General features: G+C 28.4%; 1 long non-coding RNA gene across 1 annotated transcript; it reads left to right on the plus strand.

The window, feature by feature from the left end:
* The first annotated feature begins 1407 nt into the window (after nucleotides 1–1407).
* Nucleotides 1408–4195, plus strand: LOC139426437 (uncharacterized). Its single transcript, XR_011637690.1, has 2 exons — nucleotides 1408–1628; nucleotides 3910–4195. It is a non-coding gene; the product is annotated as an uncharacterized lncRNA (long non-coding RNA).
* Nucleotides 4196–6539: the final 2344 nt, after the last annotated feature.

Consider the following 6539-nt stretch of genomic DNA (forward strand, 5'->3'; position numbering starts at 1 on the left):
TATATATATAAACGTAAAGATTCACTTCAGGTCACATTCCTTTGCTATGGTAAATGCGATATTTCAAAATGAAGAACAATTATCGCAAGATAAAAATTATTCTTTCTAATGCATCACTATGTGGCTAAAAAGTAAGAATGCAATTGAAAATGAGTTTGAGATGAAAGACAGAAGGCAGAAAACAAATTTATCGACGTGGAATAAAAGTTGAAATGCCTTAAAAATAGATATACTAATCTAACAGTTAACAAAAATTCGCTGAGAGGAAAAATATATTAAACTAATTGCTTGATCCGTATTAAATAATTGGCCAAAATATATTTGTTAGAAAATATATGAAGCAAATTACATTTTAGTGTGCCATCTAAAAAACATGTTAATAAAAATTATTTGGATATATTGGCGATCTTTCGAAAGCAATTTTCAATATATACTAAGCAAATATTATTAGCAAAAAATAATATAAGTAGCTAAATGATTGCATTTTACTATTAAAATATTTCAGATGTCATTGATTTTCATTTTATTTCATACCCTTGGGTTGAACAGTCGACCCAATTCTGTGTATATGACTATCAATGTTCTACTCTGTAGATTAATAATTTTGAACTCAACCCAGAAGAGAAGGGAATTCTTGGATCAAATATTTTATTTTATTTTATAACCGTCGTTGAACAGCCGACCCAATTTTGGGTTTACGGCTACTAATGTTCGACTCCGTAGCCTTGTAGTTTTGAATCCTACCCCGAAGAAAAGGAAACTCCTGGTACCCCCAGAGGTATGAGTTGTTATGGAATCATGGAGGTATTTGTGACTATTCAGATTTAACGTGCATCAGTCACCATTTACTGCACGCAGTCTTCGGTCGGCGGGGATCGAGCCCATGACTTCTTGTACATGGGCCCTACCAACCGAGAACTAGCCTTTCGTGGAGGATTTTTTGAGGGAACTAACCCGCATTTGATCTACATGAAGAGAAAACCTCCCTTGGTTAGCCTGACGGGAAGGGGAGTCTAACTCATGATCCGTCAATCACTGAGGATATTTTACGTCAACACTGGGGTTGGATTTGTGACAGATAAAAACTTAAATTTGAAAAATGGTACAATTGAGGTATAACTTCTATCAAGGAATAACTTCTTCTTAATGTGAGAAATGAAAACATATCCTTACGAACATGCTCAATTTATTTCGATTCTTATATAATATAATTTATATAATATTTTTAAGTAAATTTACTTCTAAAAGCTGTAAAAAAGTTTACTACATTTCTGGATTCGCTACTGAATTTCGTGTGGGACAATATTCTAATATAATACAATGACAGGATGAAGCATAACCAGCTGAGATAAGAAATAAATCTGTTAATAAACTTTTACTCAAGTGAAGTTTTGACAATAGAATGAGGCAGCATATTTTAACATGCTTTTAATTGTCTAAAAGTTACGTGTTTCATTTTTAAATGACTTTTTCTTCCTAAACATATTTTAAACATGCTTCAACCTTGAAGAATTTCAATTGTTTAAATGGAAAATTTGTTCATACAAACTTTTTTTGACTGTCTTGAGTCCTGTCAGTTCCGTAAAGTTATTTTCCAACTGACTGCTTCCATGCTTTACTGGTTTATGGTAAGTTTAATTATGTTTTAATATTGTCACAGTTCTATATTTTAACAAAATTTACGAATTTAAACTATGAAAATTAAATAAATAAAACATTTCAAAGAATCATGTGTACAGCATGTTCCTTAACGACTACCTTCAATAAATATATTTTTAAAATCCTTTTCAAAAGTGAGATAAAAACAATATGCAGATTAAGACTCGCGCATTGATATTCAAGCGATGAAAATACAAAATCTAGAGAATCACTATTAATAAAAAGCTAAATTATTGCTTTTCAGAACGCATCACAAAAAATCACTATTTCATTGCATTGCATTGTATTGTATTTTATTGTATTATATCATTCTATAACCGCCGTTGAGCAGCCTGAGTTTGCAACTATCATTGTTCAACTCTGTAACCTTGTAATTTCGAATTCAATTTAGAAGACAAGGGACTTATGAAACTAACTCGCATTTGCGTTACAAGGGGAAGAAAGCTACGAAACTCTCCCACGGTTAGCTTGATGCCTAGGGGATTCTAACCCAAGATCCGCCAACCACTGAGGATATATTTTTTATGTTAGCATTGTGATGCGTGCAAGCTGGACGCAAAATTCATATCGACCAACTAACACTGGGATTGGAACCTAGAAGAAAAAGATAGCAGTTGGAAGGCATTTCTTAGAAACACCGCCATGTTTTATAAGCCAATCTATCTGGTTTCAATGTTTTTCCTCCTGCCTTCCCCACCAGTGATTGGTTAAAATCTTTATCTCTTTCTCTATTAAATTATAGAGAAACTAATGTCTTTTTGACTTTTTTTTACAATAGTTTTAAACATAAATATAAGGGGCTGTTATAACGGTATAATATTTTATTGTAATATTTCTATACTTCCTGATGTTGTTCATTTTTTTAACCATCAATAATTAAGCAGCTGATAATGATTTTTGAATCACAATTTAATATTTAAAAAATAATAATTTTCTTAAAAATTTTTCTTTTAAGCTTTTGATAAATCGTTTGGAAAAAACTGGAAATTAAAGATGTCAAAAAAACGTAGAATGTTTCCTTTAAAAGGAAAAAAAAAATACTTACTCTAAATTTAGGGCGTACATAATTTTTTTTATATAATTGACATTCTTTGAGATTGAAATATGGTACTTCATTAATTAAAACTGAAATTATTTAATGCTGAGGTTTTTTTTAATATTGAGAGTTAATAACCATAATAGAGAAAAAAAAGTCTCTTATAGCGATGATTTTACTTTCACAGAAAAAAATATTGAAGTTAAAAAAAATAATTGCTTTTTACTTTAAGTTAAATATGTTTTAAAACTATCTAAATTAAAGAAGATACTAAGAAATAGAATACCAAACACAAAAATAGAGATCTTGGAATTCTTCTACTAAATAAGCAGTATATCAAAAGGAAAATATTTTGCCTTTAATTAAAATATTTCTTGTTGTTGCATTTTTTGCGTTGCTTCTCAAGTATGTTTTATAAAATCATTATTTTAAATTTTTAATAATAAATTAATAAAGTTATATTCATATTTTAATTTCAATATAACTTTATTATTTTGTATTTGAAATATGTTTCTCTTTTTATTAAAAAATCGTGAGGATTTCGATGCTCAATTTAGCGTTTCATTTTGTAATGACTTAAACCTGAAATTACGGAGATGTGTTGAAAAATATACAGAGAGTGCACTAGAGTAAAAAAAATTAACATTCCATAATTAGTTCGAGAATTAACTGTTAAAATTGCTGGAAAAAATACAATACGAACCGCTCTACAGCCCACGGGGTTGAACTACAGATCTAAAATTTAGTATGGTGAAAAGGTTATATATGTTTAGGAACTTAATAAAAGAGTTTTTTTTATCGAAATTTGTTCGAAAGTTATTGCAATTAAGTGCTTTTTGCGAATTTTATCTCACTTTTTCGTTTTACGTTACATTTTGCTATTCTGTACAAAATCTATAAACTATTAAATGTTAAACTTGTAGCAAAAATAGCATGTTTGGTCTATTTGTAGGTGAATTGGTACATTGAAATGTAACTACGGAGTTAAAATTTAATTTTCTGAAATAGCCACCTTTGAATTTAAAGCAAATTTTGTTTCGGAATTCCAATTTCTTTGGAATTTATTGCAAATATAAGTGCGCTTTAGTGATATTTTGCAATTATTTTTTTTCGCTTTCAATATTCACTATTTATCTATTGTTCTGAAAAAATCTATTTTTCTATTTTTCTTATAATCTATTTTCAAGAGATTTTCATGTGTTTATTTTTATTAGCTCGCACTCATGCTAATCAATTGAAAGTAGCAAAGAAGAAGAGAAAAAACGATTGAGAAAGAGAGAGAGAAAGAGAGAGAGAAAGAAAGAGAGAGACAGAAAGAGAAAGAAAGAGAGAGAGAAAGAGAGAGAGAAGGAAAGAGAGAGAGAAAGAGAAAGAAAGAGAGAGAAAAAGAGAGAGAGAGAGAGAGAGAGAGAGAGAAAAAAGAGAGAGATATTAAGTTCTTAACGAAATTTGAAAAAAAAAAATTAAATCAATAAAAGATCAATGAAATTCGTTCTCTAATTGAATTGTTATAAATCTCGTCAATGAGCAAAATTACGTTATATTTATTTCTTCTAATTGAGTTACACAATTTGTATTCCTTAGGCTAATTTTATTTCGATTATAGATAATTACTTCTCAGATATAGCTAATTGTCTATTTCGTTACGATAAACATATTAATAAAATGTTCTCATATGTAAAGCTACAATAATTGTAAATTTTAAAAGCAAAATGTTCTCTGCTTTTGTGGAAAATACTGAAGCTTAAGAAGATTTTTTTTTTGAATGAGATGAAAACTACTTGAGTTGGCAAGCATAGTAAAGAGAAAGCAGAGAGTCCTAGTTTATAAAATTATTCCTTTCAAATGTATATGCTTTATTTATGCATGTCATGTTTTTTTCATAGCTTTAATGCTAAAATGTAATGATTGAAAATTTTTGTTCTATTCTAAACCTGACACTCTTGTTTGCCTCCTTCTAAATGTTAAATTCTATTCTTGCAATTTTTTTAACTTTCTTGTGTTTCCCTTCATGTGTTATATATTTTTTAAATTTTATTTATTTATCATATCATGTAAACTCAATTCTGTAGTTACTGCCATGGGACTAGACATCACCAATTTAAAAAATTCAGGATTAAATTACAATAAATAGTACCGATACTTACAGTGCCGGTACTTATTACTGTAAAATTTTACGGTACAAGAAAATCGGATATACCATAATTTTTGGAGTAATATTTACTATAAAATTCGCTGATTACCTGTAATTAGATAAATATTAAGGTATGAAATTTTACTGTAAAAATGGATTTTATGGTAAAAATTGATTTTACGGTAAAATCGATGTTACGGATGATGCACCCAGATTGCAAGTACTTTTTACCTAAACTTGATCTGGAATTTTTCAAAGTACAGATGTGACACGTATAATTTGTTTCTTCTGAGCTTGTTTATTGCCATTATTATTTCTATTGCATTAAATTGCTTTTTTTTTCTGAAATAGAAGTTTATTTATTCATACAGAAAGAAATATATTTCAAAACCTATGTTATTTTATTAATTCAAAATCAAGATTTCACGAAAAAATATATTTTTTTTCAATTTTTACCATAAGGTAAGTTTTATACTCATTTAGAATAGAACATATTTCAGAAACTAAATTCTAGCTTTCTATGCAGTATTTAGTTTAGTTTGAAGATAATTTTTTTTAAAATTTTCATCAAATCTCAAAAACAAATTAAAATTTTAATTGAAATTTCAAGTAACATTTTTTTTAAAAAAATGCAATTTAACTCTTATTTTTCACAGAAAAGAGTAGTTTTCGTTTAATTAAAAATTAATTTTGAATACTTTTGCATTAAAGAAATGAAAAGAGAAAAAAATGTAGGAAGATATTTTTAAAAATTAATTGTTGGTGATGTTCTTGTGGCTTTAAAAGACGCCTCAAGTAACTGTAACTTTAAAAGAAGACAAAATTAATCACGACAGGTGTTAAAACTATCATTGTTAATGGATTTTTCGGAGAAGTACTTTCAGTGCACTCTAAAATTACTTAAATTAGTTAAATTTCTTAAAGAAAGTTTTAATTAAAATTCACCAAAGCAGGAAAGAAACTTTTGACTAAAGTTTATTTTGAATAAAATTAGTTGCTCTCGTTTGAATCTTGTATTTTAAGCTAATTACATGCTTTCTCTAAAAAGAGCAAACTACTTTATTGCTGAGCATAAAAGAACTTTGCATTATTTTGCTTTGTGTTAAACTAAAGTAACTTATTTTAAACATAAAACGGAACCTCTATTCATTAAATTAATTGATTTTTTATTTTTTGAATTCACTGTTAGAATTTTCATTCTTGAATTCCCATAAAAAAAACTGATAAGAACGATAAGAACGTTTACGATAAGAACGTTTTTTACCTAACGATTTTGAAACCGTTTACAATTTGTATGATTAAAAAACGTGAATACAAAACTATAAGTTTTTTTTAAACCATTTGCAACTTGGATTGAAATACTAGACTTTTTTGTGTCAAGCAGCTTTATGGTGCTGCCATCTATGCGTGAATAAGAATATCGCATTATAATAATCCAGGGTCACAATTGGGAGTGCGGGACACGGAAAATTCTTCTTATGTTGAAGGCCCCCATTCTGTTCGTCAAGTTGTTGGATTAACAGATTAGCACTCACAACTGTAAAATGTACCCAGTTGCAAAGAGCTAAGTGATTTCATTAGATGAACTTAAATGGCATTATTAAATTCTCGTTGTTTATCCGTATTGCGTGAAAGCAGAAATTATCAATTTTTCTCACAGTTACCAGTCTGAATGCCATCTTACTTACGGTTATTTGATTGTTTTGTTTA

Source organism: Parasteatoda tepidariorum, chromosome 9 (genome assembly GCF_043381705.1).
Source record: "Parasteatoda tepidariorum isolate YZ-2023 chromosome 9, CAS_Ptep_4.0, whole genome shotgun sequence".
Taxonomy (NCBI): Eukaryota; Metazoa; Arthropoda; class Arachnida; order Araneae; family Theridiidae; genus Parasteatoda; species Parasteatoda tepidariorum.